The sequence below is a fragment of the Hypanus sabinus genome, chromosome 10 (assembly GCF_030144855.1).
Source record: "Hypanus sabinus isolate sHypSab1 chromosome 10, sHypSab1.hap1, whole genome shotgun sequence".
Lineage (NCBI taxonomy): Eukaryota > Metazoa > Chordata > Chondrichthyes > Myliobatiformes > Dasyatidae > Hypanus > Hypanus sabinus.
Window position 1 is genome coordinate 83091084 of NC_082715.1, and position 27869 is coordinate 83118952.

The following is a 27869-nucleotide window of genomic DNA, read 5'->3' on the forward strand; positions in this document are numbered from 1 at the left end:
CTTGCCCCCACTGGATACTCAGCTCTTACTGGTGTCTTCAAATAGCTCTTTGCATGTGGCAGCAGCCCTACCTTGTTGGTACATCGCTTCACCCATCACAATGTAAGAGGAAAACCTTTATCTGATTAGTGATTCTAAATCCCAGGATTGCTGCTTTGAACCAGCAGCACTTCTTTGCCCAGCAGCAAGGGTAAAACGTAGCTCAAGATGAACACACAATGGCCACTTTATTAGGTACACCTGCTTGTTAATACAAACATCTAATCAGCTATTCACAAGGCAGCATAAAGCATGCAGACATGATCAAGAGGTTCAGTTGTTGTTCAGACCAAATATCAGAATGGGAAAGAAATGTGATCTCAGCGATTTTTGACCGTGGAATGACTGTTGGTGCCAGATAGGGTGGTTTGAGTATCTCAGAAGCTGCTGATCTCCCAGGATTGTCACACACACCAGTCTCTAAAGTTTACAGAGAATAGTGTGAAAAACAAACAAACATCTGGTGAGCAGCAGTTTTGTGGGCGAAACACCTTGTTGTTGTAAGAGGTCAGAGGAGAATGGCCAGACTGGTTCAGGCTGACAGGAAGATGAAAGTTTTGAAATAACCATGTGCTACAACAGCGGTATGCAGAAGAGCATCTGCAAATGCACAACATGTCAAACTCTGAAGCAGATGGGCTACAGCAGCAGAAGTCCATGAAAGGACACTCAGTGCCACTTTATTAGGCACATGAGGTATCTAATAAAATGGCCAATGAATGTATGACCAACAGCATGAGATTACATTTAACTGTTACCAACTTGACCATATGCAAAGCCAATCAGCAAAACAAAAGATTAGCTGGCCACTGCCATATTTGGTGAGTTGGTTTCCAAGATGGTAGCTACGGTGTTTGGCATCCCATCCTGTGTTCTGTTCTTTATACAGCCTGCTTCTCTGTGTTGTTGCACTTGTAACATTGCAATATAGTAATAAAAGGCTTTCACATTCCTGCTTTCTTCTGGGAATGCCTTAGCTCCTCTTCTCTCTGGATTCTGTTGTTAGTTGTGCCTATATAGTTCTGCCTTTCACAAGGGATTCAGTGCTCCAACTTTCCAATATATAATTGGCTGTTTTTCTTTTTCACTCTGTCCCTCTTCCTCTTACCGTAGCTTCTCTCTTTCCCTACACCAATTAAACACAATAGTCAGCTGAGCAAGGCAAGAAACAGCTTAAAGTTGCCAACAATGTGATTTCATTGAATTGCCCTTGTTGTAGTTACAGAATGAGAAAAAGCCCTTAGAAAGCTAAAGTCATAGGTGTTGAATACACTGATGTTCATGGGAGAAAGCTAAGAAGCAGTGGATAAAATGAACAGTATTCATAATGCATTCCCATGGACAGGAAGAAAATAACCTGAGGCATAATCAGTTTATAGCAAGTCTGTTTAAAGTGAAGAATGAGTTTAATACAGCAAATGGAACCATGAACCAATAGAGTGCTGAAGTTTATGAAATTGTTTGATGGGATGAATGCAGGTGAGATGTATCATATTGGGGCAGCATGGTAGTGTAGCGTTTGGCATTACAGAGCCAGCAATCGGACGATCAAGGTTCAAATCCTTCCGTTCTCTGTAAGGAGTTCACAGGATCCCCCCCATTACCATGTGGGCTTCCTCTGGGTGCTCCAGTTTCCTCCCACAGTTCCAAGGCATACGGGTTAGGGTAATAAGCTGTGGACATGCTATGTTGATGCTTATGAATTGTGTTGGTCAGCGACACGAACATTCCATTGAATGTTTCGATGTACAGGTGATAAGTGAAGCTAATCTGTAACCTTAAACATGAAAAAGTCTGCAGCTGCTGGAAATCCAAAGCAACACACACAAAATGCTGAAGGAACTCACCAGGTCAGACAGCATCTATTGAAGTTAATAAACAGTTGACGTTTTGGTCGTGACCCTTCTACAAGATCTGTAACCTTTATCTTCGGGGGACACTTCAAAACATGTAATTTTCAAAACTTCAAAACATTGTTGAACGTGTACCTAGATTTAATAAAAGACTAGATAAATGGGAAGTATAAAACATTGTTATGCTGATGGAGTTAGATAAAGATTATTGGGAAGGGCTCATGTGGAGCACATTCATCATTTTAGGCTCAAAGGACAAAATGACCTTTATCTGTGCTGTTTACTTTTTATATAACTCAACCCATTTGTAGTGTTCCTTCTTCAAAAAGCTTCCCTGTAACAGCACGCGTTGTTACTAGTACTATTGCCATGATCATCATCATTTTTATCACAGAGTTCCTATTTACAAAGGACAAGGATTATTCTGGCTGAAGCTGCTAAGGGAGGGATGGGAATTTTGATCAGGGGACCAGAATCAGGTTTACTATCACTGACAAAATGTCATGAAACTTGCTGCTTTGTGGCGGCAGTACAGTGCACTAAAGAAAACACTATAAATTACAATGATACACATACACACACATAATGGAAAAAGGGAGGGAAAAATAATAAGATGGTGTACAATGTTCATTGTTCATTCAGAAATCTGGCAGCAGAGGGGAAGAATTATTGAGGGGTACAGACCCAGGATGCCATTAACTCTACCAGTGTCTAGGAATACCTGGTGTTTCCATCCAAGTTGGAAATATTTTGCTGCTCTTTCATGATTATTAGTTGCAAATCCTGAGGTCCTACTTTGTAGGAGAACCTCCACCAGAAGGAGAGAGAGGTAAAAAAGATGAGCTTTGTCACCTGTAAATTGAAACATAGTGAATTGCACCATTTTGCGTCAACAACCAACACGGTCCAAGAATTTGCTGGAGCCATCATGCAAGTGTTACCATGTTTTCTGCGCCAACATAGCACGCTCAAAGCTTACTAACCTTGACCCGCAAGCCTTTGGAAGGTGGGAGGGAACTGGAGCTTCCAGTAGAAGTGGTAGATGCAAGTTCAATATTGTCATTTAAAAAAAAAAATTGGATAGGTATATGGACAGGAAAGGAACGGAGGATTATGGGCTGAGTGCAGGTAGGTGGGACTAGGTGAGAGTAAGCGTTTGCCATGGACTAGAAGGGCCGAGATGGCCTGTTTCCGTGCTGTAATTGTTATATAATTGTATATTATTTGGCCCATAAGTCTGCTCCTCCAGTTAATCGTGGCTGATTTATTTTTCCTTCTGGCATGAAGGGATATGTGGAGAATGCATGAGATTGGTGCTGAGAGGGAAATTGATCAGTCATAATGAAATTGTGGAGCAGACTCGATGGGCCAAATGACCTAATTCTGCACCTATATCTTATGGTCTTATGGGAAAGCCAACTGTTTCTTTTTGCCTTCATAGTCCCTCCAGCATTTTGTGTGTGTTGCTTATTTAATGAGGAAGCTTTTAAAGAATATGTTAAAGGTAGAGGGAATTGAAAAACTTCAGATGCTGGGAATCTAACATATAAGCAGCAAATGCAGAAAATATTCATCAGAGAGTTTGCATGTTTTGTCTCCTAAGTTCTGATGATGGATCTTCAATTTGAAAAGTTGTCTGTGTCACCTCTCATGGATGATGTGTGAGCTGCTGGGAGAAGTGAGTGGCAGCAGAGGGTATAATTACAAGGTGAATAAGCCAGGTACACGGAGAGGTTTAGGGGTTATGGTAAAAGGGCCAGCTCTGGTAGACACCTTGGTCACCACGGATGAGTTGGGCCCAGGAGCCTGTTTCCATGTTGCATAACTCCGAGTGAATGTCGCCTCATCTGCAGAGTATTTCCAGCATTGCCTGGTTTTGAGGAAGAGATCGGTGTAAAGTCAGAGCAGCTTATGGGGACAGAAGGGTCTCAGCAATGAGGGCACAGAAGAACGTGGAAAAACTGGTGGGATTAGAGGATTGTCAGAGTGGTGGAGGTCACAGATACAGTGTGAAGAGGCTGAGAAAGATTTGAAATCGAGGAGCACCATTTGTAAACAGAAATTTTGTTCGACTGGATTCCAAGGTAGTGCAGGGATTCCCTGGGGTAATGGGTGGACTGGACACCAAAAATTATAGGCAACAGAAGGAAGGAGGGCAGATGGTGGGAGGGCATTTAATGGAGGAGAAGGGGCACCCCTAGTGTCCTGAATAATCCTTCAACATCTATCATTAAGACCTTTGATTACCATGTGCACTAACTGGCTGCCAGGTTCCCAACATTCCAATAATGGCCACACTTTAAAAAACAGCTTATTAGCTGTAAAGTATTTCAGAGTACAGACGTGAAAAAGTGAATCATAAACACAAGAAATTCTGCAAATGCTGGAAATCCAGAATAATAGACACAAGCAGCAGAGATACCAAGGAGCAGATTGGGAGGCAGATTTTGGAAAGGTGCAAAAATAACAGGATTGTTATCATGGGTGACTTTAACCTCCCTAATATTGATTGGCACCTGATTAGTTCCAATGGTTTAGATGGGGCAGAGTTTGTTAAGTGTGTCCAAGGCGGATTCCTGTCACAGTATGTTGACAGGCCGACTAGGGGGAATGCCATACTAGATCTAGTATTAGGTAATGAACTGCGTTAGGTCACAGATCACAGGTCAGGTGAGCATTTGGGGAACAGTGGCCATGGCCCCCTGGCCTTTAACATTATCATGGAAAAGGATAGAATCAGAGAGGACAGGAAAATTTTTAATTGGGGAAGGGAAAATTATGAGGCTATAACGCTAGAACTTGCGGGTGTGAATTGGGATGATGTTTTTGCAGGGCAATGTACTATGGACATATAGTCGAAGTTTAAGGATCTCTTGCAGGATGTTAGGGATAAATTTATCCCAGTGAGGGAGATAAAGAATGGTAGGATGAAGGAACCATGGGTGACAAGTGAAGTGGAGAACCTAGTCAGGTGGAAGAAGGCAACATACATGAGAGTTAGGAAGCAAGGATCAGATGGGTCTATTGAGGAATATAGGGTAGCAAGAAAGGAGCTTAAGATGGGGCTGAGGAGAGCAAGAAGGGGGTGTGAGAAGGCCTTGGAAAGTAGGGTAAAGGAAAACCATATAACAATCACAGCACGGAAACAGGCCATCTTGGCCCTCTTAGTCCGTGCCGAACCCTTAATCTCACCTAGTCCCACCTACCCGCACTCAGCCCATAACCCTCCACTCCTTTCCTGTCCATATACCTATCCAATTTTACCTTAAATGACACAACTGAACTGGCCTCTACTACTTCTACAGGAAGCTCATTCCACACAGCTATCACTCTTTGAGTAAAGAAATACCCCCTCGTGTTTCCCTTAAACTTCTGCCCCCTATCTCTCAAATCATGTCCTCTAGTTTGAATCTCCCCTACTCTCAATGGAAACAGCCTGTTCACATCAACTCTATCTATCCCTCTCAAAATTTTAAATACCTCGATCAAATCCCCCCTCAACCTTCTACGCTCCAATGAATAGAGACCTAACTTGTTCAACCTTTCTCTGTAACTTAATTGCTGAAACCCTGGTAACATCCTAGTAAATCGTCTCTGCACTCTCTCTAATTTATTGATATCTTTCCTATAATTCGGTGACCAGAACTGCACACAATATTCCAAATTTGGCCTTACCAATGCCTTGTACAACTTTAGCATTACATCCCAACTTCTGTACTCAATGCTTTGATTTATAAAGGCCAGCGTTCCAAAAGCCCTCTTCACCACCCTATCTACATGAGACTCCACTTTCAGGGAACTATGCACAGTTATTCCTAGATCTCTCTGTTCCTCTGCATTCCTCAATGCCCTACCATTTACTCTGTATGTTCTATTTGGATTATTCCTGCCAAAATGTAGAACCTCACACTTCTCAGCATTAAACTCCATCTGCCAACGTTCAGCCCATTCTTCTAACCGGCATAAATCTCCCTGCAAGCTTTGAAAATCTACCTCATTATCCACAACACCTCCTACCTTAGTATCATCGGCATACTTACTAATCCAATTTACCACCCCATCATCCAGATCATTTATGTATATTACAAACAACACTGGGCCCAAAACAGATCCCTGAGGCACCCCGCTAGTCAACGGCCTCCATCCCGATAAACAATTATCCACCACTACTCTCTGGCATCTCCCATCTAGCCACTGTTGAATCCATTTTATTACTCCAGCATTAATACCTAACGACTGAACCTTCTTAACTAACCTTCCATGTGGAACCCTAAGGCATTCTTTAATTATGTGAAGAACAAAAGGATGGCAGGAGTGATGGTAGGACCGATTAGAGATAAAAGTGGGAAGATGTGCCTGGAGGCTGTGAAAGTGATCGAGGTCCTCAATGAATACTTCTCTTCGGTATTCACCACTGAGAGGGAACTTGATGGTGAGGACAATATGATTGAGGTTGATGTCCTGGAGCATGTTGATATTAAGGGAGAAGAGGTTTTGGAGTTGTTAAAATACATTAGGATGGATAAGTCCCTGGGGCCTGATGGAATATTCCCCAGGCTGCTCCACAAGGCGAGGGAAGAGATTGCTGAGTCTGTCTAGGATCCTTATATCCTCGTTGTCCACAGGAATGGTACCGGAGGATTGGAGGGAGGCAAATGTTGTCCCCTTGTTCAAAAGAAGTAGTAGGGATAGACCGGGTAATTATAGACCAGTGAGCCTTACATCTGTGGTGGGAAAGCTGTTGGAAAAGATTCTTAGAGATGGAATCTATAGGCATTTAGAGAATCATGGTCTGATCAGGGACAGTCAGCATGGCTTTGTGAAGGACAGATCGTGTCTAACAAGCCTGATAGAGTTCTTTGAAGTGGTGATCAGGCATATAGATGACGGTAGTGCAGTGGATGTGATCTACATGGATTTTAGTAAGGCATTTAACAAGGTACCACATGGTAGGCTTATTCAGAAAGTCAGAAGACATGGGATCCAGGGAAGTTTGGCCAGGTAGATTCAGAATTGGCTTGCCTGCAGAAAGCAGAGGGTTGTGGTGGAGGGAGTACATTCAGATTGGAGGGTTGTGACTAGTGGTGTCCCACAAGGATCGGTTTTGGGACCTCTACTTTTTGTGACTTTTATTAACAAAAGAAGGGTGGGTAGAAGGGTGGGTTGGCAAGTTTGCAGATGACACAAAGTTTGGTGGTGTTGTGGATAGTGTTGAGGATTGTCGAAGATTGCAGACAGACATTGATAGGATGCAGAACTGGGCTGAGAAGTGGCAGATGGAGTTCAACCCAGAGAAGTGTGAGGTGGTACACTTTGGAAGGACAAACTCCAAGGCAGAGTACAAAGTAAATGGCAAGTTACTTGGGAATGTGGAGGAGCAGAGGGCTCTGGGATACATGTCCACAGCCCCCTGAAAGTTGCTTCACAGGTAGATAGGGTGTTTAAGAAAGCTTCTGGGGTGTTAGCTTTCATAAGTCGAGGGATAGAGATTAAGAGTCGCGGGGTAATGATGCAGCTCTATAAAACTCTGGTTAGGCCACACTTGGAGTACTGTGTCCAGTTCTGGTCACCTCACTATAGGAAGGATGTGGAAGCATTGGAAAGGGTACACAGGAGATTTACCAAGATGCTGCCTGGTATAGAGAGTATGGATTATGATCAGAGATTAAAGGAGCTAGCTTTATTCTCTGGAGAGAAGGAGGCTGAGAGAAGACATGATAGAGTTATATAAGATATTAAGAGGAATAGATAGAGTAGATAGCTACCGCCTCTTCCCCAGTGCACCATTGCTCAGTACAAGAGGATATGGCTTTAAGGTAAGGGGAGGGAAGTTCAAGGGGGATATTAGAGGAAGGTTTTTCACTCAGAGAGTGGTTGGTGTGTGGAATGCACTGCCTGAGTCAGTGGTGGAGGCAGATACACTAGTGAAATTTAAGAGACTACTAGACAGGTATATGGAGGAATTTAAGGTGGGGGGTTATATGGGAGGCAGGGCTTAAGGGTCTGCACAACATTGTGGGCTGAAGGGCCTCTACTTTGCTGTTATGTTCTATGTTCAAAATGCTGGATGAACTCAGGAGGTCAGGCAGCATCTATGGAAAGGAATAATGAGCCGATGTCTTGGCCCAGACCCTTCGATGTTCCTGATTCCTTTCCGTAGAATGGTGCTAGAAAGCTTGTGAAGCCTTTAGAATTTTCTGTATATTTGCATAAATATGACCTAAGATATGAGCAGATCTTCACTTAAGTGCTAAAACTATATAAAGAAAAAACAATTAAATAACACAAAAAGCATTATACTTGTTCATTTATTTATTGAGAAAATGATCCAATATTACATATATTTTCTGGGAAAAGCATGTAAACCTTTGCTTTCAGCAACTGGATTGACCCCCTTGTATAGCAATAACTTTAACCAAGTGTTTCTGGTAACTCTTGATCAGTCCTGCACATTGGCTTGGAGGAATTTTAGCCCATTCCTTCTTACCAAACTGTTTCAATTCTGGGGCATTGGTGGGCCTCCTTACTGCTTGCTTCAGGTCCTTCCACAACATTTCTATAGGATTAAGGTCAGGACTTTGACTTGGCCATTCCAAAACACAAATTATCTTTTTAAACCATTCTGTTGTTGATTTACTCTTGCCTTTTGGATCCTCGTGTTGTTGCATTATTCAACTTCTATTAAGCTTCAAGTAATGGACTGCTACCCTGACATTATCCTGTAAAATGTCTTAATACAATTTGGATTCTTTGTTCCCTCAATGAATGCAAGATGTCCAGGCCCAAACCATGTTGCTCCTTGCTTCACAGTTGGGTTTGGTTTTGGCGTTGATGTGCAGTGCCCTTTATTCTCCGAACATAGCAGTATTCATTTCTACCAAGAATTTCAACTTTTGTATCATCTGTCCACAGAACATTGTCCCAGAAGCATTGTGGAATATCCAGGTAGTATTTTGCAAGCTTGAGTTGTGTAGCAATGCTTGTTTTTGAGTAGTGGTGTCCTTCCATGAACACCATTCTTGTTCAGTGCTTTCCTTCGTGTGGACACATGACTGGAGACCTTAGTAAGTTCTAGAGATTTCTGCAGGACTTCTGCTGTTATTCTTGGATTCTTTTTCACTTCCCTCAGCATTACAAGTTGTGCTCTCGGTGTGATATTTGCAGGTTGCCCACTCCTAGGGATTGCAGCAACAGCTTTGAATTTCTTCCATTTGTACAAAATTTCTCTTACTGTGGACTGATGAACAGTAGATCTTGAGAGATGCTTTTGTACCCTTTTCCAGCTTCATGCTTCTCTACAATTCTTCTTCTAAGGTCTTCTGAAAGTTGTTTTGAGACATGGTGCTCATAAGCAGATCTTTCCTGAGAGAAGCAGGCTGTTAGTAACCTGAATTTGTGTGTCTTTTTGATAGGGCAGTGTGCCTCTACAACCCACACCTCCAATGTCATCTTGTTGATTGGAACACCAATAGCTTTTGTAGAAGGCATTACCCCAGAGGTTCACATAGTTTTTCCAACAAATACAAGTAATATTAGATAATTTTTCTCAAAAATTAAATGAACAAGCATACTGTTTTTGTGTTATTTATGTAACTGGATTCCCTTTATCTAGTTTTTGGACTTGAAAAAATTATACAGGGTTCACAGAATTTCCAGCACCACTTGGCCTGAGAAGTTAATTGTACTCTTTTCCATAGATGCTGCCTGGACTACTGAATTCCTCTAGCATTTTGTGTGTATTACTATGGAAAAAACGAGTCTTTCTGCATTTCACTGGGCACCTGGTCCAGCCACTGGCCGAGACTCATCACCAGCCCTGCTGAAGGGTCTTGGCCTGATATGTCGATTGTACCCTTTTCCGTAGATCTGCCTGGCCTGCTGAGAACCCCCAGCATTTTGTGTGTGTTGTTCAGATTTCCAGCATCTGCAGATTTCCTTTTGTTTGCAGTTGGAAACCTAGACTGTTTATTTCTCTACATATTGTGTGTGTTAACATGGATTTCCAGCATCTGTAGATTCTCTTGTGTTCATGACTTGCTGCTCCATTGTAAAGTTCCTTCAAGGTGTGTCTACCCTGAAGAAGTTTAAATCTCCTTGACTGGAGTTCAGTGAGGCCCTCTCTCACTGCTCCCCCTCTGTGAACTGGCTTCTTCTCTTTTCTTTTCCAGTCCTGATAAAGGGTCTCAACCCAAAACATCAACACTATATTTCTCTCCATAGACTCTGGCCTACCTGCTGAGTTCCTCCAGCACTTTATGTGTATATTATTTTGGAATTCAAATACCTGTGGAATCTTTTGTGTTTCTGGTCTCCAGCTGTCCAAATTCAGGATTCTTCCCTGAGCCGCTCGACCTTCCCTGCATCCACTACAGACTATCTCATAGTTCCAGCTTTTTGTGTCATATCTGCTAGCTCCTTATGTGATTTGATGGAGCACCTTTCAGAAGGAACTACTACGTTTAAAATATAAAATCAAATTGTTGTTCTTGAGCTTGTCTGTTTTGAAAACAGTTTATGAAGTTCCACATTGAAAAAATTTCCCCGAGAACTGTAGAGGAAGTAATGTGTGATGCTGTTGGCTGAAACCGAGGTAGAACCTGATATCTTGTCCCTGTCAATCAAGTCAAAGCAGGAGGTGGGGCTACACCACTTATTTATGTATTTAGAGATACAGTGTGGAATAAGCCCTTCTGGCCTTTCAAACTATACTGCCCAGCAACCCCGATAGCCCTAACCTAATCACACTACAATAGCCAATTAACAGTACGTATTAGGACTGTGGGAGGAAACCAGAGGGGCTGGACAAAACCCACGCATTCCATGGGGAAGCTGTTGAGACTCTTAGAGAAGATGCCAAATTTGGAGCTGTAATAGCATCACATTAACAGCTAAGCTACCTTGGTGCCCATGGACACATGATCAGTTCACAGACTGATGTCACTGTTCTATACCCTCCTTTGATTGAAGGTCATTCAGTAAGCTTCCAGACATTCTCCAATCTCCCCTCCCCTACTGAGCAGAAGATACAAAAGCCTGAAAGGATGTACCACCAGCTCAAGGACAGCTTCTTACCCCACTGTTATGAAACTAGTGATTGGTTCCTTAATAAACCATGGGCTCCTGACCTCACAATTTACCTTGTTACAATCTTGCACTGCACTTTCTCTGTACTGTTGCACTTTATTCTGTGTTGTTATCGTCATTACTCCAGTGCATTGTGTCATGAATTGATCTTTATGAACAATACAGAAAACAAGCTTTTTACTGTACCTCAGTACATGTGACAATAATAAACCAATTTCACTTCTACCACTGCAGTGATCTGAGATGAGTACTTGATGGAATCCTTTATCCAGTGTCCCTGGTCACAGGGCTACTCTAGCCTGGGTCATCATCTTGTGAAGAACCTACAAAGAAAAGAAAAATAGCTGGGGGTAAAAAACATCCATCTTCAGTAGACAGAATCACAGAAAGCATTGTGTGTAATACAAATAAAAACCAAAAATGCTGGAAGCATTTCGATCAGGCATAATCTGCGCAGATTCAGACAAAGAGTCTTTGTATTCTGTTTTTCAATGATCACATGTGGTATACACTCAGTAGCCCCTTTATTAGGTAGGTCCTGCACCTAATAAAGTGGCTGCTGAGTATATGTTCAGGTGTTCTTCTGCTGCTGTAGCTAATTCAAGGTTCAATGTGTTGTGCATTTAGAATTGTTGTTCTGCAGGTCATTGTTGTAACACATAGTTATTTGAGTTACTGTCTCCTTCCTGTCAGCTCGAACCATACCGGCCATTCTCCTCTGACCTCTCTCATTAACAAAGCATTTTCACCCATAGAACTGCTGCTCACTGGATGTTTTTTGTTTCTTGCACCACTCTCTTTAAAATCTAGAGACTATTGTGTGTGAAAATCCCAGGAGATCATCAGTTTCTGAGACACTCAAACCACCCCATCTGGCACCATTCCACGGTCACAGCATTCGGAATAAGGTAGGTGATCTTGCATGGCAGTCAAAGAATGGCAGGTACAATGCTGAGTCATGGCTGAAAGAAGATCATAATTGGAAGCTTAATGTCCAGGAGTACACATTGTATCAAAAGGATAAGCAAGTAGGCAGAGAATTGCAGGGGCTGGGGTGGCTCTGTTTATAAAATAATTAAATCAGAACCTTAGAAAGAGGTGAGATATGATCAGAAGATGTAAAATCTTTGTGGGTAGAGTTACGAAACTACAAGTGTAAAAAGGCCCCAATGAGATTTATATACGATATAGGGCTCCAAACAGCAGACAGAATGTGAGCTACAACTATAACGGGAGATAGAAAAGGCTTGTAAAAAGGGGAATATTTTGGATTTTAATATGCAGGTAGATTGGGAAAATCAGATTGGTGCTGGAACCCAAGAGAGGGGGTTTGTAGAATGTCTATAAGATGGCTTTTTAGAGCAGCTTGTGGTTGAGCCAACGAAGGGAACAGCAATTCTGGATTAGCTGTTGTGTAATAAACCAAATTTGATTAGGGAGGTTAAGGTAAAGGAACTCTGGGGAAGCAGTGATCACAATATGATAGAAATCATTCAGCAATTTGAGAAGAAGCTAAAATTGAATGTATCAGTATTACAGTGGAGCAAACAGAATTAGAGGGACATGAGGGAGGAGCTGGCCAAATTGGATTGGAAGGGGACAATAGCTGGGATGATGGCAGAACAGCAATGACTGGTGTTTCTGTGAGCAATTCAGAAGGTGCACGGAAGATGAATAAGTATTTTAAAAGGAGGATGAGGCAACTGTGGCTGGCAAGGGAAGCCAAAGACAGTATAAAAGCAAAAGAGAGGGCATATAATGAAGCAAGAATTAGCGGCAAGGTAGAAGATAGGGAAGCTTTTAAAACCAACAGAAGGCAAATAAAAAGCCAAAAAGAGAAACGGAGAAATATGAAGGTAAGCTAGACAATAATATAAAAGAGGATACCAAAGTTTTTTCAGATATCTAATGAGTGAAAGAGAGATGAGAGTGGATACCTGACCACGGGAAAATAATGCTGGAGAGGTAGTAATGGCCAGACAAAGAAATGGAGGAGGAATTTAGTAAGTATTTTGTAGCAGTTTTCACTGTGGAATACATTAGCAGAATGTCAGAATTGCAAAACTGTCAGGCGGCAGAAGTGAGTGTGTTGCTATTACTAAGGAGAAGGTGCTTGGGAAGCTGAAAGGTCTAAAGGTGGATAAGTCACCTGGGCCAGATGGACTACACCCCAGGATTCTGAAAGAGGTAGCTAAGAGATTGTAGAGGGACTAGGAATGATCTTTCATGAATCACTAGATTCTGGAATGTTTCTGGAAGACTGGAAAATTGCAAATATCACCCCCCCCCAAAAAAAAAAAGCCAGTTAGCCTGACTTCAGTAGTTCAAAAGATGTCAAAGTCAGCATGGTTTCTTGAAGGGGGACATCTTGCCTCACAGATCTGTTTTAATTCTTTGAGGAAGTAATAGGCAGAATAGACAAAAGAAATTCAGTGGATGTTGTTTATTTGGATTTTCAGAAGGCCTTTGATAAGGTACTGCACATGAGTTGCTTAACAAGATAAGAGCCCATGGTAATACAGGAAAGTTACTAGCATGGATAGAAGATTGGCTGACTGGCTGGAGGCAATGAGTGGGAATAAAAAGGTCCTTTTCTGGCTGGCTGCAGGTGACTAATGGTGCTCCATAGGGGTTGGTTTTAGGACGGCATCTTTTCATGTCATATGTCAGTGATGTGGACGAAAGAATTGATGGCTTTGTGCCATGTTTGCGGATGACACAAAGCTAGGTGGAGGGGCTGGTAATGCTGAGGAAGCAGGGTGTCTGTAGAAGGACTGAGACAAATTAGTGGAATGGGCAGAGAAGTGGCAGATGGAATATAGTGCAGGAAGTGCAAGGTCATGCCCTTTGGTAGAAGGAATAAAGGCATGGATCCTTTCCAAAATGGGGAGAAAATACAAAAATCAGAGATGCAAAGTGACTTGGGGGTCCTTGTGCAGGATTTCCTGAGGGTTAACTTGCAGTTTGAGTTGGTGGTAAGGAAGGCAAAAACAACGTTAGCATTCATTTTGAGACGACTAAAGCAAAGATGCAATGCCGAGCTTTGTAAGGTACTGGCCAGTCTGCACTGGGAGTATTGTGAACAGTTTTGGGCCATTTATCTAAGAAAATACGTGCTGGTCTTGGAGAGGGTCCAGAGGAAGTTCAGAAGAATGATCCCAGAGAAGAAAGGATTCATGTATGAGGAGTATTCGATGGCTCTAAGCCTGTGCTTGCAGGAGTTTAGAAAAATGGGGCTGAAAAATACCACTGAAACCTATTGAATATTGAACGGCTTAGAGTGGATGTGGAGAAGATGTTTCCAACAGTAGGGGAAGTCTAGGATTAGAGGGTACAGCTTCAGAATAGAGGGACATCCATTTAGAATAGAGATGAGGAAATATTTATTTTGCCAGCAGGTGGTCAATCTGTGGAATTCATTGCCAAAAATGGCTGTGCAGACCAAGCCATTGGGTATATTTAAAGCGGAGGTTCTTGATTAGTAAGAGTATCAAAGGTTAATGGATAACACAGCAGAATGGGATTGAGAGCAATATTAAATCAGCCGTGATTGAATGATGCAGCAGACTTGATTCTGCTCCTATGAACCTCTTGACCACGTCTGCATGCTTTCATGCATTGAGTTGCTGCCACATGATTGGCTGATTGACATTTGCATTAATGAACAAGTGTAAAGGTGTGCCTAATAAAATAGCCACTGAGTGTAGTTGCCTAGTTATCATCATCTTTCTGTAGAAAGATGCTCAATGTCAGATATTGACGATCTCCAATATCCACTAAGACTCCAACCACAATCAAACATCAAAAAATACAAAGTTTGTAAATATGAAAAGATAATATAAATTCTAGAAACCAGCATTAAAATTTCAGATCAAAGACTCTTTGTCAGAACCTTCAAAGATGTTGCCTGTCCTGCCAAGTCTTTCTGGCATTTTCTGTTTTTATTTAAGAGTCTAATTAGTTCTCCTTTGAGAATTAATGTTACTGTCATTTTCCAAGTCCATTATTATCAACAGCATTTGGATCATTTAACTGGGAGAGTTACCATTATCACTCTGGAGCAGATCAAAGAATTTTCACCCGTGATAAGATTTACTTATCCCTTTCCTGGATGAGTGCAATTGCAACATTACTCAATAACCTCCACATCAGCTTAAACAGCTGACTTGACTGATGCCCCAAGCACTATCCTAAACACTAGAGATACTGCAGATGCTTGAAACCCAGAGTAACATACACAAAATACTGGAGGAACTCAGCAGGTCAGGCAGCTGTTATGAGGAGAACAAACAGTTGACACTTTGGGCCATCTGGACTGGAAAGGGAAGAAGTATAAGAAGGTGGGGTGGTAGAAAAAGTATGAGATTGTAGTTGATAGGTGAGATCAGGTGAGAGGGAAGGAAATGATAAGTGGAATGGGATAGCTGGAAAAGGTAAAGGGCTGAAGAAGGAGGAACCTGATAGGAGAGGAAAGTGACGGGCAGGTGAGGAGATGAGAAGTGGTAGGATGAGACCCAGAATTGGGAATGGAAAAGAGAGAAGAGCTAGGGGGCTGAATTTACCAAAGGTTAGAGAAACTAATGTTCATACTGTCAAGTTGGAGGCTACCCAGACAGAATATGAAGTGCTGCTTCTTCAATCTGAGTGTGGCTTCATTCTGGCAACAGAAGAAGCCATGAACCTAGATGTCACAATAGGGATGGGAAGGGAATTAAAATGGATGGCAGAATTAAAATACCCGGAAATCCTAACTGTTGCGAAGGAACAAAGGTGTTTAAGTACCATCCTAAAACCTGTAAAGCAGCTACAATATGTAACGTGCAGCAATTTACTCTAATAGCACCTCCCAAGCATAAGTCCTTTGAAGGGGGAAAACAGGAAGTGCCTCATTCTGTAGGCTTCCCTCCAGGACTCACACCATCCCCACCTGAACACACGTTGTTGGTCCTCTATTGCCATGGGATCTAAGTCCTGGAACCTCCTTTCCAGGAGCTCTGTGGGCAGACCTTCACCAGGACTGTATAGGTTCATGTTGGCAGCTCACCACCACCTTCTCAACTAGGAATGAGAATTTAACACTGAGATTAGGGGGAGATAAAGACCATGTTTATTTCTCTCATGTATATCAAAACATAGAGTGAAATGCATTGTTTACATCTAATTAGTGAGGACTGAGCTGAGGGCAGCCCACAAGTGTCACCATGCTTCGGGCTCCCAAATAGGATGCACACAACTCACTAACTCTAACCCGTACGCCTTTGGAAGGTGGAAAGAAAGAGATGCAGTCACAGGAAGGACGTACAGATTCACTACAAACAGTGGTGGAATGAACCCCAATCAGTGGTTACCGGCACTGCAAAGTGACGTGCTAACTGTCACGTTACTGTGCCACCAGTGATCACGTCAATTACTCTTTCATCCCACCAATGAACAAAAAAACCCCTTTCTTTCTAGGTCTCTAAAATCTGATTTATTGTAGTGGCTTAATGTCCTTTTATCTCGTTTCGTCACCCTCCTAACAAGGAAACAAGAAAGCTCAGCGCTGGCTGAATAAAACAAAACAAGTGCCTGGATGCCTTAATGGGCAATTCTTTTCGATTTCACTCCCAACAGAAAGGTGAACTCTGTCTACACAGGGAGTAATATGAGACCCCAAGCACCTTCAAAGTTCAGAGAGCAAAACTGCAGTATCAGCTATTAATCCTTAGCGTTGGAAGCACTGCTGATATTTATAATGCACAGCCGTGGAGGGAGTATACTGCTTTATAGGCTTTGCAATATTGTTTTTAGTATGGCTCAGTTACTTTCCTGTCAATCAATAATTAATGGCATGCTCAAAGGCCTCAGCATCATGGAATTTAATTGTTATCCCACCAGTGCAGTGGGCTGCATAACTACTCAGAAGGGAAGAACAGAGTGCCTGTGCTGCACAGATATTCCCGTAATGCTGCTTATGTTACCTTACCCAGCACCGTTTGATGGATTGTGCCTGTCTTGATGTGTGCACTCAGTGCACCAGGGCCCCACTTCTCTGTATTTTAAACCTGACCCCGAGATCTCACCAACATCTGCTGCTCGGCAACATTGCCCTGCTGTGCAGGACGTGCCAAGGGAAGTGAAAACTCCATCTTATCAGAGTTCCCTGGGCAGCATTTGATATTGTTAATCAAGGCTACAAAGATCTGAAATATCTTTGCGCATATTATGGATCTCAAAGTGATGAACAGAATGATGAGCAGAACATTAATGCTGTAAGACAATAGAGCGGAAGTATCTTAAAGCAATTTTAATCAAAATCTCTCTCAGTTAGGACAGTTTATAATCTCTTTCAAGCTGATGATATATTACAAAATCCTACCTTGACAATGAATTACTAACCTGTAATCTAGCCAAAGGGTCAGGTGAAGAAATAGACAAGGTTCATCATCTCCCAGTCTTCATTTAAACTCAAAGGTCTTGGAATGTAGCCTTGTGCTTGATTAGAAGAATAAAGCCCAAAGAAGCCATTTGGCCCATCATGTCTGTGAAACAGCTATCAAAATAGATCTGAACAACAGAAAGGTCTGTAACATCCACTGTCCATTTCCTCCCAAAGATGCAGAGTTAACAGAAAACAGTACAGCACAGACAGGCCCTTCAGCCCATGATGTTGTGCTGACCTTTTAACCTACTCTAAGATTAATATAACCCTTCCCTCTTATATAGTCCTCAATTTTTCAATCATCCATGTGCCTATCTAAGACTTTCTTAAATACCCCTTATTTATCTGTCTTAACTATTCCCTCTGGCAGTGCGTTCCACCAGCATCTTGTGTCTTGCTCCAGATTCCAGCATTTGCGGTCTCTTGTGTCTCCAACTAGATCCTTAATGCTACAAATTCTTCCCCCTATGGAATAAGGACATTTATTTGGTTATTATTCATCATCATTGTCATTATGTGCTGTGCTGTACGATGTGGGTGATTGTGGCCTTCCACCTGTCTTTTACTTAAGAAGTTCAAATAAGGTCTTCAAAACTTCTGCTTGTGCAATATTTTGCATGCTGCTTGTACAGATCAATTCATTACATCAATGCTTTGAGGTGGTACAAGGTAAAAACTTACAATTGTAGAGAAGGTGCAGTGTAGGTAGATATGAGGTACAAGGTCATATCTGCAGAAGTTGTCCTTGAGCAGGGTGGTACATGCTTTCAGGCTTTTGTATCTTTACCTGATGGGAGGGAGGAGAAGACAGGATATCTGGGATGGGTGGGGTCTTTGATTATGGCGGCTGCTTATCAAGACCATCAAGGAAAACAGATCCTTTGGCCCATCGAGTTCATGCTAACCACTGACCACCCATTTGCACTAATACATCAATCCCATTTTTAAATTCTCCCCATATTCTCATCAACTCCTCCTGGATTCGACCACTGCTCTACACACTAGAGGCAATTGACAGTGGTCAACTAACCGGCCAATTTCACCTGTCTATGGTTCCGGAGGATGTGTTCAAACCCTCACAGTGATAGGGGGAATGTGAAGACTCCACACAGACTGTGGGTAAGGACTGAACCCAGGTCAGTCTCACTGTGATGTCGCAGCTCTACTAACTGTCTCTGTGCCACCCCCTTGTGGGTCATGGTCACTGTCGTGTGTTTAATGGGCAGTATAACAGTGGAATGACCATTTTTAGCTGCTTCTCTTTTTGGAAGCCATTTCAGTAAGAGTCCAGGAGTGAGTTGCCAGTACATCACCACCTGTTTCTCTGCGCTAAAGCTACACTGACTCTACTGCATTTGCCCCAGATGGCATCCAGTGGTCACTTCAGGAAGGAAAGTCGAGGGAATGCACACCGGTCCTCGTTGAAGAATCATCAGTGGAAAGGGTGAGCAGCTTCAAGTTCCTGTCTGTCACCAAAGACACTTGCAAATTTCTACAGATGTACCATGGAGATCATTCTAGCTAGTTGCATCACTGTCTGGTATGAAGGGGTGAATACACAGGATCAGAATGAGTTAACCTGTAATTAATTATTTAAACAAACAAGAATGCTTAATCCACAACATGTTAACAAGGTTACTCAAATATTAAATACACAACAATTAAGGAAAGCCATCACCCAGGGCATGTCTCTTCTCATTGTTATCAAGGATGGGGTAAAGGAGCCTGAAGACACACACAGTGCTTCAGGAACATCTTCTCCTCTGCAATCAGACTTCAGAATGGACAATGAACCCATGAATACTACTTCAGTATTTTTCCCTTTTTTTTTGCACTACTTATTTAATTTTCATTTTTTAAATATATATTTGGGATGGCATGGTAGCGTAGTGGTTAGCACAATGTTTTACAGTACAGGTGACCTGGGTTCAATTCCCTCCACTGACTGTAAAGAGTTTATATATTCTCCCTGTGACCACATGGATTTCCTCCAGATACTCTGGTTTCTTTCCACAGACAGACCGGTTAATAGGTTAGTTGGTCACTGTAAATTGATTAGGCTAGGGTTAAATTGGTGGGTTGCTGATGTGGTGTGGCTGGAAGGGCCTACTCAATGCTGTATCTCAATATATGAACATACTACTTATTGTAATTTATAGATTTGGTTGTTATGTACGTATTGCAATGGATCGCTGCTGCAAAGCAATACATTTCATGACATATGCCAGTAATATTAAACCTGATTCTAATTCTGATTCTGAGCTTCTTACCTCACCCCACTCTCCCAAACACCCACCTTCCCCTTCACTTGGTCTCACTCACCAGCTTTACTCCTTCCCCTACCTCCACCTTCTTATTCTGTCTTATTCTGGCTTCTTCCTCCTTCCTCTTAGTACCGACGAAGGGTCTAGGCCTAAAATGTCGGCTGTTTACTCTTCTCCATAGATGCTCAGTTCCTCCAACATTTTGTGTGCGTTGCTTAAGATTTCCACATCTGCAGAATCTTCTGTGTTTACAATGGGTGACCATCCTCCCTGTGAACCTCCTTCCACCTTTCGTCATCACACTCTGTTGTCATAAATATATTCTTTATTTCCCCATATCATTACCTGGTCTTTCCTTAAGCACTTCTGCAACCATAGCTTATCTCTGCACTCTATATCCACTCTTAAATGTGTCAAAGATTCTTTGTATTGTAAGGGAACAAGAATAATCGATTACATTCTGTTATGACAGCTGATGATGCTTCACGAATCTGATGATACAACAAAAAGTTCACTTTGATACTGTTACGTACCCTGTAACTGGGTAACTTACCAGCAAAGATGGAGAGGTCCGTTGAAGTCTGATGGTCCTATTTTTAACAGTATTTATTGATAAAAATACACAAAAATAATATTAATGTAAACATACAGATAATATACATCGTCAATACTAAATCTAAAAGTGCGGGCGTAATAATAATCAATAAGAAATAAGCTCTATCGTTGTCTAGGGGATAATGTATTGTCCGATGGAAATATAAACGTCACTCAAGTTCATTCAGGCTGCAGCCTTTGGTTGGAGTCAAGAGAGAGAGATTTTGCAACTTGCCAGAGTTTTCTTTTTTATGATGTCGATCCTTCGAAATGTCATCGGTGTCCTTTTCCTTTTAGCTAAGCCGTTCTTCTGTGGTCAGTCCCGCCAATCCCAGGCAACGGGAAAGGACGCACGCGGGCCCCACCGGCTGTCGCTATTATACGCTGTCACGGGATTTCTAGCATTTCGCCTGGTTCGTCTAAAGGGGTTGTTCCCAGACCCTCTTTTATCCTCACTCACGGGGTGTCAGATGTCAATCAGGTTGGGATGATGCAATCCCTCAACCAGCCCACTCTGGTTGTCCCAAGGGCTTCGATGAATAGTACAGTACTCAATACACAATTCCGTCTCCAAGAGACAATGGCCGTTATCTGTGGCTTTGTCTTTCGGAGGCCCAGGACACATTCCAAACCCTGAGGATTCTGCGTGTCTCTCTTTCATTTCCTGGGTCCCAGACCCGAATTAATAGCGATCTTGTGATTCTCAAAAAGGAGGGGGCTACTTTGTACCCTTCAGTCCCTCAGAGTTGGGGCACAGTCGTAACAACACAAAAAGCTGCAATGTGATTGACAACTGCATGTCAGACTATATCTTTCCACCCATCTATCTTTCTATTTTTTTTATACTTTTTAATCCATCTATTTTTCTAAATATTTATCTAGGAATGCATCATATATAATTTATATCTGTTGTATTCCTATCTATGTATCTATTGTACCTAGGTTTACATATTATGTCAGCTCTGTGTACAAAAGTACATATGAAATACAAGGAGAAGGTTAACCAGCCCCTTGGGTTTGCCCTACTCCTCTGTAAGATCATGTCTAATCCTTGACATTTGCATTGCCTTCCTACACATCCCTTCATTTCCTTAATGTTTAATAACTTTAAAACTCTCTGTCTTGAACATACTCACTGACTGAGCCCCTACAGCATTCCTGTGTGGAGCATTTCAAAGGCCACTGCGTGGGGGATGAAAAACCCTATGATCCTTATTTTAAGATTGTGACCACTGGTTCTAGACACCCTAACTTGTGAAAAATTGATCTGCATTGGCAGTTTGTTCCACACTCTCAGTACCGTCTGAATAAAAAAGATCATCCTCAGGTTCTCTTAAATATTTCACTTTTCACCCTTAACCCATGACCTCTAGTTCTAGTCTCATCTAATCCCAGTGGAAAAAGCCTGCTTGCTTTATCCTATCTATTCCCCTCATAATTTTATATACCCCTATCAAATATCCCTCATTCTCCCACTCTCCAGGGAATAAAGTCCTGGCCTACTCAACCTTTCCCTATAACTCAGGTTCCTTATAAAGTTTCTCTATAGCCTTTTAATCTTATTGATATTTTTCCTATAGGTTGGTGACCAGGTAGGTAGATATGGTCTCATCCGTCGCATATATAATTGGAGCAAATCACCCCTACTCCTGTACTCAAAAACTTTTCCTATACTCCGTCTTTTTAATTAGCTACTGTACCTGTAAACTTTTGGTGATTCATATTAAAAGGACAACTGGTTCCCTCTAAACCCCATCAGCTTTGATTTCTCATTCTTTGATTTTTCTTTATTTTTTTCGTAGAACTTTCTATTTTTTTCTAACAAATTATTCCTTTATCCCTCATGCTTTTTATCTATTATTTCCTTAAATTGTCCATTACCCACTGCCTGGCTGTGCACTTGGTAACCAATCTTAAACAGAGAACAATATTTTATTCCATGGAGCGTAGGAGAATTAGAGATTTGATAGAAGCACTGTATAGAAAATTATGAGGTGTACAGACAGCAAGTTTTTTCCACTGAGGTTGAAGGAGGCTAGTAGAGGTCTAAGTTTAGGGTAAAAGGTGAAATATTTAAGAGCAACCTGCCAGGGAAACTTATGCGGAAGTGGTGAATGCAAGTTTGATTTCAATATTTAAGATAAATTTGGATAGGTATGTGGATTAGAGGGTTATGGATGGCTAAGGTCCATGTGCGGGTCAATGGGGATAGGCTGAATAATATTTTGGCACGGACTAAGTGGGCCAAAGGGCCTGTTTCTGTTCTGAGGTGCTCTATGACTCTGTCAGTTTTATTAAGCAATACAGTACATGTGAATGCCACCTCTCTTTCTGTTTATGCATCACAGTATCTACTCACCACTAAAGAACAACTCTATCTCATACCTTCCCCTTGCTTGCTCTCACCTATTATCTACCAGTTTGTATCCCTTTCCCTTCCCTCACCTTCTTATTCTTGAGTCGTCCCCCTTCCTTTCCAGTTCTGATGAAGGGTCTGGGCCCAAAACATTGACTGTTTCCGCAGAAGATGTCTGACCTGCTGAGTTCCTCCAGCATATCGTGTGTGTTGTCAGTCTCATATCTGGAGGGCTTGACTCGTTTGGCCAACAACTGAGATGGAGACAAGTGCACATATTACTGATAAAAACAGAATGTACCTGTACGTTTCCCCCTCACCCAATCCCCAGTGATATACCCTCAGTCAGTACTTTATTAGGTACAGCCACACATCTGCTTATTAACGCAACTATCTAAACAGTCAATCACGCAACTGCCACTCAATGCATAAAAGCATGCAGACATGGTCAAGAGGTTCAGTTGTTATTCAGACCAAACTTCAGAATGGGGAAGAAATGCGATGTAAGTAACTTTTAAGTGGAATGATTATTTTTATACCAGATGGGATGGATTAAGTATCTTAGAAACTGCTGATCTCCATGTTTATGGATTTTCATGTTTACAGGGAGCGGTGTGAGAAAACCATCCAGTGAGCAGCAGTTCTGTGGATGAAAATACTTTGTTACTGAGAGAGGTCAGAGGAGAACAGCCAGACTGGTTCAAGCTGAGAGGAAGGCGACAGTAACTCGATTAAGCACGCATGACAACAAAAGTGCGCAGAACATCATCTTTGAATGTAAAGCACGTCAAATTTTGAAGTGGATGGGCTATAGCAGTAGAAAATAGCAAACATACACTCAGTGACCACTTTATTAGATACAGCAGGTACCTAATACAGTGGCCACTACATATATAAAAGTAATTAGTAAATGCTAACTGGGACTCCAGAGATTCATATGAATGTTATTAAGACCACCATCAGACTGGGATGTCTGCAGGACAGGGAGTAGTCAAAATTATTTGAATCGAGGACAAATGTGAATGCAGATAATTTCTGACCTCCAGCATCTCTTCTTCCCCGAAGGATAGATTAAATACCACTTCATGCACTCATGCATAATAAGATTTGGTATTTTTGAGGTGATGCTGACTATGCACTTACAAGTTGCAAAGTCTGCTTATGTTGGTTTCAAGTGGCTGATCATGCTTTTCCCAGAACTCTGTTTTGCTTTACTATTTATTATTTTTGGAATTTTAATCTTTCTTTCCAAAGAAATTTGGAGAAACAATGAGCGATTTTCTGCTAAGGGCGGAACAGTGCAGCCAATAATTTAATGGTGGAGCAAATGCTGTAAGTTATTGTTCCTGGTAGACTCTGCTAAGGCTCAGCGTATCAGCTTCTGCCTTGCTTTGTCCTCTTTGCACTGACCGACGTTGGCCAGTGAGTCGGACTGAAAACCTGCTGCTGAAGTTAATGGACGGAGCGGGTTTTGTCCCAGGAGCACAGGACTTCCCGCCATCCCCCCCCCCCCCAATAACCATTATACATCAAAAAGCTGCATATACGCCCATCTCATTCAAACATCCTCCAAAATCCCATCCATTTAAAATTCCTCTGTGTATTCCTGACTGTGACTGGAACCTCAGGATCCTCTCACTGCTGGTGTAGGCTTGGATGTTAATGAGCCTGGCAGAGAAGAACATAAGTGGTCAAAGTGGACATTTACCACAACCCAGGGTCAGCAACAGTTATTACCCGACAACCGTCAGGCTCCTGAACCAGTGTCGATAGGTTCAAATCGCCACTACTCTGAACTGAATCTGTGACCTGCACACTCACTTTCAATGACTATTTACAGCTCATGTTCTCAGTATTAGAAGAATGGGGGGGGGGGGGGTTCTCATTGAAACCTATCAAATATTGAAAGACCTAGAGAGAGTGGCAGTGGAGAGGATGTTTCCAATAGTGGGAAGTGGCGGAGTCTAGTATTAAAGTTCACAGCTTCAGCAGACAAGGACATCTCCCTGTCTAAAGAAATTCCTCCTCATCTCTGTTTTAAGACCACCATCTCTATTCTGAGGCTGTGCCCTCTGGTCCCTGACTCCCCACTCCACGTTGATTCTATCTAGACCTTGTAATATTTGTGAAATATTGATTCCAGACAACAGCCTGCTCAGCACTGACTGCAGTTAGGCTGAGGCGAGTGGTGTGGGTAGCAGATCGGTGCCAGATGCTGGAAGTTTAAGGCAACACACATAAAATGCTGGAGGGTCTCTAGGTCAGTGTTATCTACGGGGGGGGGGGGGGAATACTGTTTGAAGTTGCGAGTGAGGGAGTGACATCTGGAAGGGTGGGAGCCGTTTGAAAACCGTGAGTCTGGTCGGGAGTGAGTCATTGTTTGAACCAATAAAAAGAAAGGAAGTGTAAGTGGACAGGGTTAGAATGGTCTGGCTTTGCCTCAGTAGGCTTGGGCAACAGCAGATGCAGGCTCTAACAAAGATACCAGTAATATTTTTCTCTGTTGGTACATAGCTAATGCGCTGAGAAAGGGATCCGAGTTAGTGGCATGTTCCTGGTGTAAGAAATGGGAACTTTGGGAAACCTCTATTTTCCCTGATAACTACCCTTGCATGAAATGTTCATCTCCTTAGAGACTACATTAAGGAACTTGAACTACAGCTTAATGGGCAGGGGAGAATGAGGAGGAGGTAGGCAGGAGCTGCAGGGAGGTAGTCACCCCTGAGTTGCAGGAGGCAGTTAACTGAGTGACTATCGGGAGAAGGGAAGGGAATAGGCAGCCAGTGCAGAGTACCCCTGTGGCTGATCCTCTCAGTAATAAGTACACTGCTTTGGATGCTGCTGGGGGTTGGGGGAGGGGGAGGGGTTTGATCTACCAGGTGTCTGGCTCTGTGACTCAGAAGGGGAGAAGAGGCAAACTGTAGTGATTTGTCAGTTAGGGGGGCAGAAAGTGGTTTCTGTGGATGATGGTTTGTTGCTTCCTGGGTGCCAAGGTCAGAGACATCTCAGCTTGAGTTCACAGCATTCCTAAGTGGGAGGGTGAGCAGCCAGAGGTTGTAGTGTACGTTGGTACCAATGACGTGGGTAGCATGAGTACCAAAGTCAGTTCAGGGAGTTAGGTGCTAAGGGACAGGGCCTCCGGAGTAGTGATCTCAGAATTGCTCCCCACACCATGTGCCAGTGAGGCCCGAAATATGAAGACCAAACAGTTTAACATGTGGTGAAGGGATTAGTACAGTATGGAGGGCTTCAGATTTTTGGATCATTGGGTTCTCATCCAGGGAAGGTAGAACCTATACAGAAGGGATAGTTTGCACCTGAACTGGAGGAGGATTAATATTCTAGAGGGAAGGTTTGCTGGTGCTGCAGTGGGGGTGGTTTAAACTAGAGTGGCAGGAGGTGGAAACTGGAGTGCCAGAACAGATAGTGGAGAAAGATGCATGAAGGTTAGGAATTGAAATGCTGAGTGGGAGTAATCTTCTGAGCTGCAAGATGTATATTGTAGGAAAAACAAGATGAGCATGGATCAGCACGTGGAATATGACATTGTAGCTGTTAGTGAGACTTGGTTCACAGGAGGAGCAGGACTGTCAGCTTAGTGGTCCAGGGTTCCGTTGTTTTAGATGTGATAGAGCAGGAGGGATTAAGGGGGGGATGTCGTTACACATCAGGAAAAATATCATGGCAGTTTTCAGTCAGGACAGACTGAAGTGCTCGTCTAGTGAGGCTTTATGGATAGAACTGAGGAATATGAAAGGTATGACCACGTTAATAGGACCACCCACCTGTCTGGGGGATTTAGAGGAACAAATTGGTAGAGATATCGCAGGCTGTTGCAAGAAACATAGCTAGTGATTTTAACTTTCCATATATTGACTGGGGTTCCCATATTGTAAAAGGGCTGGAAGGGAAAGAGTTTGTCAAATGTGTTCAGGAAAGTTTCCTTAATTAGTACACAGAAGTCACAAGTAGAGAAAGTGTGATGCTAGATCTTTTCTTAGGGAATGAGAAAGGGCAGGTGACAGATGTGGCAGGTGTAGGGGAACATATTGCATCTATTGATCACAATGCCATTAGTTTCAAGGTAATTATGGAAAATGATAGCTCTGGTCCCCGGGTTAAGATTCTAAATTCTAAAGATCAATTTTGATGGTATCCGAAAGGATCTGGCAAATGTGAGTTGGACAGGGTGCTTTCTGCCACAGGTGTATTTGGTAAACGGGAAGCTTTCAAAAACGAATTTTGAGAGTAGCAAGTTTCTATATATCTGTCAGAATGAATGGCAAGGATTACAGGTTTATAAAACCTTGCAGTTTGAGGTGCTGCTTAAGAAAGAGGAGTGGGATAGCATATATTGGCAGGCAGGAAAAAATGAGGTGCCTGAAGAGTATAAGAAATGTAAGAGAAAAGTAACTTCAGAAGAAAATCAGGAGGGATAAAAGACATGATGTTGCTCTAGCAGACAAGTTGAAAGAGAATCCTAAGGGCTTCCACAGATACTAGGAACAAAATGATTGCAAGGGACAAAATTGGTCCTCTGGTAGATCAGGGTTGTAATCTATCCAAAGAGATGGGGGAGATCTTAAATGGATTTTTTTGCATCCATATTTACTCTGGAGACGGACAGATTCTGTGGATGTGAGGAAATGCAGCAGGGAGTCACGGACTCCAGAGATTACAGAACAGGAAGAGTTTACTGTCTTGAGGCAAATTAGAATGGATAAGCCCCCTGGGCCAGACAAGGTCTTCCCTTGGACTCCGTGGGAGGCAAGTGCAGAAACTTCAGGGGCCCTAACAGAGATACTTAAAACATCCTGAACCAGGGACGAGGTGCTGAAGGATTGGAGTATAGCTAAAGTTGTACCATTGTTTAAGAATTGTTTCCATTGTTGATCTAAGAATAAGCCAGGAAATTCTAGGCCAGTGACTCTGACTTCAGTAATGGGAAAGTTATTGGAAGGTATTCTCGGGGATCAGATATATGATTATTTGGATAGACATGGATTGATTAAGGACAGTCAACATGACTTTGTGTGTTGTAGGTTGTGTCTAACCAATCTTACTGAGTTTTTGATGATGTTACCAGGAAAGCTGATGAAGACAAGACAGTGTATGTTGTCTACATAGACTTGAGTAAGGCTTTTGACAAGGTCCCAAAAGGGAGATTGGTCAAGAAAGTTCAGTCTCTTGATATTCAGGCTCAGGTAATAAAGTGGATTGGCCATTGGCTTTGTGGAAGAAGCCAGAGTAGTTGTAGA

At 42.4% G+C, this 27869-nt stretch overlaps 1 protein-coding gene across 2 annotated transcripts in view; it reads right to left on the bottom strand.

The window, feature by feature from the left end:
- Positions 1–208: 208 nt before the first annotated feature.
- khdrbs2 (KH domain containing, RNA binding, signal transduction associated 2) overlaps positions 209–27869 on the bottom strand; it is a 565375-nt gene continuing 537714 nt past the window's right edge. Inside the window, exons 15-18 of one of the 2 annotated variants that reach the window (XR_009514410.1) lie at positions 22701–22865; positions 20215–20251; positions 1887–2744; positions 209–1165 (exon numbers count right to left, since the gene is read on the bottom strand). The gene's annotated coding sequence lies outside the window, so the exon portion shown is untranslated. Of the gene's footprint in view, positions 1166–1886; positions 2745–20214; positions 22866–27869 lie in introns of both variants that reach the window. The other variant, XR_009514409.1, reaches the window with a different exon arrangement.